At 44.9% G+C, this 8,598-nt stretch overlaps 1 protein-coding gene across 3 annotated transcripts in view; it reads left to right on the top strand.

Annotated features, from left to right (window-relative positions):
- fam222ba (family with sequence similarity 222 member Ba) overlaps positions 1-8,598 on the top strand; it is a 30,088-nt gene that overhangs the window by 12,384 nt on the left and 9,106 nt on the right. The gene's annotated exons all lie outside the window — the stretch shown is intronic.

The following is an 8,598-nucleotide window of genomic DNA, read 5'->3' as shown; positions in this document are numbered from 1 at the left end:
CACACACACACACACACACACACACACACACACACACACACACACACACACACAGCTGATCTTCATTGCGTCTCTTTCATTTCATTTCACATATATGGCTTGAGAATATTCATTTTTGTTAGTTTTCCCCCAGGACGTAACTCTGTACTGGCCAATCACACAAGCTAAATGATCATCTGCATCTTACGGACATACAGTCATCCGAAGTAAAATTGAACAATTAGTTACCAAGAGCACAAGTATGACCATGCGTTTAAGCTTTCTGCACTCCCCAGGTACCAGAGAGGTACTGATGTTTGAAAGTGAGACCTCACATTCAGTCTCATGGAAGGACAGTGGAGGAATGTTGAGCTCATAGACTTGATCAATTTTACATTATTCATTTCATCAGAGCCGCTGTCCTAAAGAAGAACCATAAGCAGAAGTGTAAATCATTAAATGTTGTTAGGCTTATTGTGCAATTCCTTTTTTTCTTTTTCTTTTTTTTGCTTTGGTATTGTAGTTCTGGATTTTATATGTGAGACCAGTGCTTGTGTGGGTGTAAAAAAATCTGGTGCCATGACAACACCAGTACACAACCAGTAACAGTGTGTAGGCTCACTGTCAGACAGACAGACGAGAGCCCTCCGAGCATGGGAAGGCCAGATGTTCCCATGCAGACACAGAGGTGAGATGTTTGCCATGCTGGGCCTGTGTTTGCCTGGCTCTCCACAGAGTCACCGGCTGGCTGCCCAAGCGCCTAGAGCCAGTGTCTGCTGGGGAAAGAGCCAAGGACAGCAAGGCTCTCTCACATATACCCTGGAGATGAAGAAGAGACCACAAATGTCTTATGTGTCGCCAGGGGCAAAAGAAACACATCTCACACACAACCGTATCCGGTGGAGAAAGATCTCTTTTCTTCCTCTGCTGGTTTGTTAATGCGAGGGGACTCTTTTGGACTCGCTGGAGGCCAGACTGAATGTCAGAGCTGCAATGGAGGCGGCTGACCTTACCAACCTTCCATAGACACAGGAAGGAGGCAGCTCAGCATCTATCAAACACATTCGCAGCAGAGGTTGGAATTGGCATGTAGGGATTTGTTTTAGTGTGGCTATGTTTGTCAGTGTAGCATCATATTTTCACCAGGATGGCGTTTCAGTTCTGAGTGAAAATCCACCTGACCTGCATGTCATGCATTCTTAGTAAGTGAACCGATGTTTTTCATGCAATTTAAACGAAAGCTTTGTCACTGCTCTGCATTAAACAGGTCTACCAGAGAAACCAGGATGATCTTATTGCACCTTCCATGTCCGAAAGCAAAGCCCTGAGTGTCTGTCAATTGGATTTACTTTCTAAGACAGCTAAGTAGGGCTGAACGATTAATCGTTTTGAAACCGAAATCGCTACGGCCGCGATTTTAATTTTTATTTTTTCAATCTTAATATTCAATCGAAGCGAGTCTGATCCAGTGTTTACGACACTGCAGCAATTGCCGTCCTACTTGAGCAACAGTCGTGCTCACCAATCACAAGTGCTGCGCTCTCTATTCTGGCCAATCCGAGGTGTCTGTTCAATAACAAGATAACACTTTACGTTAACCCAGCGTTGCGACAGCAGCAAGCATGGCGTCAGCATTTATACAACCACCACCGACACCTATACAATGCGTATATGGGAAAAATAAATAAATAAAATAAAATATATATATCACAAATTAATCGCAATTGCAATATTGCTCAAAATAATCGCGATTAGATTTTTTTCTCAAAATCGTTCAGCCCCACAGCGAAGCAGTTACGAATACATTTGTACTGCTGCACTTTGCTTCAACGGTCAGCTATAAAAATATACATGATTGTGAAACTAATACTCCACTATACTCAATACATCTCATGCCACATTTGACACATGCTGCTCATCCCTCTTACCTCTGAATCTTCTCCCTTTACCGCATCTTGATTAATGGATACCTGAACATATGTGTGGGCTGATCAGGTTACGTTCATATAAATTTTTGTTAGCTAATTCAGTGATTTGGGTAAGTATAAAGCCAGTACCAAATATCAGATGGGCACATCCCTGCATCCATCCATTTTCTACCGCTTATCCTGTTAAGGGTGGTGGGGAGGCTGGAGCCTATCCCAGCAGCATTCGGATGAGAGGCGGGGTTCACCCTGGACAGGTCGCCAGTCCATCCCAGGACCAACACATAGAGACAGACAACCATTGACACTCAGAGTCACACCTACGGTCAATTTAGAGTATCAATCAGCCTCGTCCCCTCTTGATGTCTTTGGACTGTGGGAGGAAGCTGGAGTACCAGAGAGAACCCACACAGGGAAAGGGAGAACATGCAGATTCCACACAGGAAGATCCCGGAACCTTCTTGCTGGGAGGCAACAGTGCTAACCACTGCACCACTGTGCCGACCACATCCCTGCATAGAAGTTGAAAAATATTAAAAATTGGAATGGTGTAATCAATAGAGAATGAGCTGTGGTTCACACTCATATATTATTGTGTTGTCCTGAGTTCTCACAATAGCAATAGCATGTGTCAGCATTGAGTAAGATGATGTTTAATGCAGAGTAGTAAAATGCTGAATTATGTGACTGACCCTAGGCAGACTTAAGTCTAACTCAGGGTTTTTTTTATATGTGTGTATTTGTATATGTACAGCTTATGGAACAGAGGCCAGTTAGTATAATAGCACAGAGGATAAATCTCTCACAGCCCAACTGTGTAACACTGGAAGCTGTTTTTGTGTGTTAAGCCCTTTTAGGATGATTTGTGAGAGTCAGCGCTTGCATACAGTTCTGCCTCGCAGAGCTGCTCTGACCCCCTCTGCCCCTCCTCTTAAATCAGCCCAGCTGCATTCACAAACAGGCCAGGGCTGGTTAATGCTGGGTCAATAATATGGGTCTGGGTGGGACAAACACACAGAGACTTAACATTTTTCCCTGTTAAATACAGCAAACATGTCAATAGGTAGGAAGTGGAAATGCTGGAGGAGGTCATTATTCCTGCAGGGGGAAATCACTGGTGTGTATGTACAGTTGCTTGTGTAGTTTACATGGATGTAATGCAGGAACAGCTGCATTGATTCTGTTGTGTTTACGAAGCACTCGAAGCAGAAATGTAAGCTCCAGGAACAGCTGGAGAAAGTGTAAAATAGGAGAAAAGGTGGTGGTGGAGGTGGTGTCATCTCTGCTCTTGGTTATGTACCAAGAGTACATTGCATGTCTCTGATGAGTTAGCGTGGCCCGGGATCCAATCAGCAGCACTTAACAAAGCTTTCCTCTTTCTCCCTTTAATCGCTGGCTCAATTTGTCACTGGGGTGTCCAATTTCTGATAAGCACTTTGACTGAGAGAGGCAAGGTGGGTGTGGGGAAGAACACAAAATGGATGCACCTGCTAACAAATGAAATCAAACCACTCCATCTTCATTTACCCTTTTCCTGCCACCTGGAACAATTCTGCTGCATTGAGATATTTTCTACTAACCAGGGAGAAGAAGGACTGGCTTACTCACAGTCACAGAGAGATGTCTGCTTTTAAGGCTCTGATGGGCAACTGGGCCCATTTCAGTGGAATTTTATGCAAAAGACTAAATCCATAATCTCCTTTGTAGCTACGGTTACATTTTTGAGTTGTTGTTTACTACTATAAGAGTTAGGACTTGTTTGTTATAAATGTTGATGGGCTGCAAATGGAAACACATTATCTCCACGGAGAAGGGAAACCAGTCCATAAGTAATGTTGAGTACATATTGTTTTTGGACATTGAAACCCATTGCAGTAGATCAGTTCAACACAGATGCATCTTTTTTTTTCAGCTGTTTTCTCCTGCCTGACGGCAACTATCAAGTCCAAGTGGAGAAGTCTGAAGTTATATCACTTCACTTAAGCCTTACGCTGTTTAGATTTTCTCGTTAGTTGTATTTTTCAGAGACATCCTGAACCAAACATCTCTGCTTCACGACACGACAACATGTGACTCAGCACAGTGTTGTCTGTCATAGGGATATGTGAAGATAACACTGATTTGGCTACACCTCTGAGGAGATGAAAGCAGCAGAGAGACGCTCCCATATGTATGTGCTTTGTCTCCGAGTTATGTGATCTGATAGTTACCAGAAGGCTGAAGATAAAGCATCTCTTCGTGAATTCCTGGGCTTTTCAGTGTTTTGCTGTCATCATCTGCCATATGGAGGACACCAATATGTCAGTTGCTTCCCAGTCAAACCTTAAGGTTAAACTCTGATGTTAATTGAAGTGCAAAGTAGGGACTTGCCCTGCCACTGTCTCTTGGTAGGTTTATTTTCAAAAGCCTTATTTGAATCATGTGTTAATCAATCCATATAGAGAAGACAGGTCTGTCTCTCTTTTCCTGCATGTCAGATCTTTTACTTTCTCCCTCAAGTGCTTCAGAACTTCACAAGTGTGAGAGAGTAGGCTGCACTATGGGTGGATTTGCAGCAGATAAATAAATAACAAGCCTGGCACCCCTCACTTTGGATCCCTCTCCATCCACACTGCATTTTCTATCAGGTGTAAACATGTCTATCAAACAGCAGGACTACGGGCCCCCGGCATTTTGGCATTCATGACGCCATGCAAGCTGCACTGCCAGCACTTTCTATCGGCCGACTTGACCTTCGCCAGACTCGACATGACTGAGCACACTTCTACCTTCCACATTTGTAGGACACTTTGGGAAGCCAAGTGGGCTCAAGTGGCTGGTGGGGAAATTGACCCCAAGTTGAAGAGTGGACCTTGGCTGGCTGTCCTCAGACTGCTGACAAGGCGGATGGGTAATGGCCATGACATGGCTATGGCAGAGAGAGTCAGGCAGTCCCAGGACAAACACTGCTCCATATCTTCTCGTTCTCTTATCGCACCACCATCACTGACGTTGTGTCCATTGTATTGTGAAGAGCTGTGGAAATCATCCAAGAGGTGGGGCCACAGGCTCCACGACACTGATGTAAAGACAAGAGTGGAGGAATGAGATTGCCCTGATAAGAGGAGGCCTTGCACTTTTAAAGCCTTTCATGGCACAGCTTCTCTAAGCCCGTTTTGTCATTGTGAAAACAACTTTCCGTGTCTGCCGTGGATATTTAGCTGATCCAACTATGGACTCCTCCTTCTACTATCTCTATAGATATTATTCTGTCTGCTCCATATCCATCACCTCACTTCAGGAAACTTTCACTTTTTCACTCGTTAGTTCACTGGGAGTTCATAAAGCTTCCCAGTTGTTTCTCAGACTCCTCCCTCCTTAAGGAGAGTAGATTTAAATTGCTGTCTTCCCCTCTCCCACACAACTGCAGTATTTCCCTTGTTTGACAGTTTTATCCCTGACACTCAGCATCTTGCAACTTTAAAACCCCTATTCTACAGACTCTTGATCTCTGTTTACTAGCTGGTTGTCTTCTATTCGTTTGCACCCTCCACTCTCTATCACAGCTATTTGCCATTCTCTCACCCTTTCTTATTTAGTGAAATACCCGCAGGGTCTGATGAGGGGGTCTCTGCTGACTGAAACCACAAACACACTGTCCCAGCCACCTCAGGATGTGCTGCAGTCATCAGGATCTGTGTGAGGCCCTGAACCAGGCTGTTTCAGCCTCACGTGCCCATGGCCACCTGCTGGCTGTAGTTATCCTCCTCTACCTCTGTTGTTGGTAAACCCTGTAGGGCTAATGAAGGCCAGACCAGCGTGTCATTTCTTCGTCAAAAGTCAAGGCTTTTTACCCTTTCTGTGGACATAATACGCCAGCATTCAAGAGTAAAGATCTGTTCTTCCTCAGATGTCCTTCCTGCTCCTTTTCTTTCTTTATATCCTATTCAGAGTCATCTTGCAAAGAAAAGTAATTTCATTCTCTCCGTCCCTTGGAGAGTCAACACAGAGATGTTTCATAGAATTTCTACAGCAACATTTTTTTCTTAGCTCCATTTCAGACCCATAACCCTGGGGGTAAACATGCAATTAAAATAACAGCAGCCTGCTCCCTCCACCACTGGCCTCTCCTGCAGCCGTTAGCACAAGCATTGTACAACATGGTGACTCAGTTTACCTAATTGCTTTTGCTTTTAATTGGTGTACAAAGCCACAAATTTTACACAAAACATACTTTCTCACCCTTTTTTTGTGTTTCCTTCTAATGAGTTTATTTTTGGTGCACAACGCTCACTTCTTCTCATATGTTACTGCTGGTGGATATTTCACTAGATGTTTTCAAGTGCAATTATTTGGATGCAATTCCTAAATTTCTAAAAATACAGATCACAGTTGGAGAGGATTTTGATAAAAAAAAGCTTATAAATTCACTCATCTGATTTTATAAATGGCTTCGTTCTATCCAATTCCCTCTCTTCCTTGTACTTTTTTTTAACTTTCAAATGGCTTTTTTCTGCATCCCCACTAAGGAATGAAAAGAAAATATAGGTCAGCTTTTATGGGAACAATTTGACACATGACACAAGCCATGCACATCACTTGCTGAAGTCCTACTTTTTTCTCACTGGCCTTTATTTGTTTATAATAAAAGCTGCAGTTATTCTCACACTTTTATTATGGTTCTATAAGTAGCTGGTGGAGACTTGCCGAGTCACAGGGGCTCCCTAATACTCCGAGAATCCTGTGGTGTCTGTCTGCACGGGGCTGATAGTGTGAGATGCCTGGATCGACTCCACCAAGCCGATCCCTGCTGCACGGGCCTGCCCAGCTGGCTCAGCCACAGAAGGGGCCGTGGCTCTTTACACCACAAAAGCAACTAAGCCACCTATTTGCTGAGAAGGGATGATGGCCTGGAGAGTCCAGACCAGGTTGAACCCGCTGCCTAGTGGTCAGAGAGCAGTTAGGACTAGTGTCCCTTTGACAAGCCTTCCAATTTGTGCAAGGTCAGGACTGACTGGATAGGAATACCTGTGTAACTCAGTTGAGTTCATCAGCCTCCAACATTACATTAAAATAAATCAACAACTTTCATAAATAGACACAGTCATTGTAGTCCTTGTGAAGTATTAAATGCTGTTCTATTGTATTTCATCAACTAGTTATACTTCCAAGCCAGTGAATATTTGACATCTCCGTGGCAGTGGTGCTGATGAGCAAGTTGGTTGACGTCAGAAATCTGTCTGTTGGGTTTCATCTGCTCCTGTGCGGTGCGTTAAAGCCGAGTGTCAGCTGGGGCATTACCATAGGCTGACCTTTGCCGTTGCGCTCCCCACTGCACAGTTTTCTGACATTCAGGGGCGCTGTGGGGAAGGCAGGAAGGGGGGGGTGGGCTGATGGCCTGTTGGCTGTTTTCGCCTTTAGTGTGCTGATGCCTGTGTTCTTATAACAAATGAACTGACAGTTTATATTGCTGCCGCCTTCTCACACACACACACACACACACACACACACACACACACACACCAATCCACTCTCTTGCCAACATTTTAGTTTTGAAACCTCTAGCAAAGACACTGTTGGATTTGATATTTAGGTTTTTCCACCCCAAACCTGCTTGTTGTCAAAGAGATTGCTGTTATCTTCCTGTGAAATCTTGGCACCCTGATAAATAAGAGAGCTGGAAATCCTGCCTGCTGACATCAAGGCTCTATGCACCTAAAATCCTTCTAAGGCTGAGGGAAAAGAATAACCTATCAGGCCAATTAAAGTTAATGCATGGTGCCACACTGAATCGAGAGCAAGGATTGCTGCCATATGGTGGTCCAGGCTGTAAATCAGAAAGCAGGGGAAGTGGGGGAGGGAGTGGGAGGCTGGGCAAATGGAAAGGGTGATGCAGCATCAACTGCACACCACTAAATCCTCAGGTCTGTCTCGAGACTGCAGCTCCGCCACCCACCAATCTCCCCCGTCTCTACCCTTTTCTCCCTTCCTCCCCCCCTGCTGCCCTGCCCCGGCAGCGCTCCAAGGTGCAACGCTCTCAGGTATCTGTGTAGACCTGGCAGCTTCATTAAGGCTTGTTTTTTTTTTCCTCCTCTTGCTGGGAGGATTTAAATGAGCTGTCGTCCTGACCTTTTTGAGCTCTTGCTTTTTAAAGCAAGTTCACCCCCCACCCTCCCACCCCATCCCCCAAACCCGCCACCTGTCTCTTCTCTCTTTCCACCTTTCTGTCTCACTTTGTCACTCTTTTCTCCACTTGTCTCTTCTCCCCGCAGGGGGGAAGACACTTTTAAGCCATCACCCTGCGGCAGACAGGCATGCCAAGGTTGTTTTGTGGGTAATTGCCTCTCTCATAGCTGTTTGTCTGTGCACACCCGCAGCACTCTTCTGATGCCACGCAGCAAAAGGGGAGGGCACGGACTCTGTAGACTTAATTTGCTCACCCTGTCTGTTCTTCAGTGCTGATTAAGCAAGCATCTGTGGTGTTTTGAATACAGCAGTAAGCCAAGTGGAGCATGGCTAACATTTTCTTCCTCTCCTCCATTACATCAGGGTTATTGCACAAATTGGCAGACATGTATTGGAGCCTCGTTTATTCATTTTTTTACCAGATCCTGAGCTGGCTTCATCGTTTAACGTCTCCAAAGTAAAGGCCTTTTTGAGCCCGTAAAGGCTGGGGTTTCTGCGATCAGAGACTAACTTGTCAGCACCAGGCCTC

The sequence above is a fragment of the Aulostomus chinensis genome, chromosome 15 (genome assembly GCF_037954235.1).
Source record: "Aulostomus chinensis isolate RoL2024-O1b breed Wild chromosome 15, RoL_Achi_v1.0, whole genome shotgun sequence".
In the NCBI taxonomy this organism is placed as follows: domain Eukaryota; kingdom Metazoa; phylum Chordata; class Actinopteri; order Syngnathiformes; family Aulostomidae; genus Aulostomus; species Aulostomus chinensis.
This window is presented reverse-complemented; position numbering and strand designations above follow the sequence as displayed.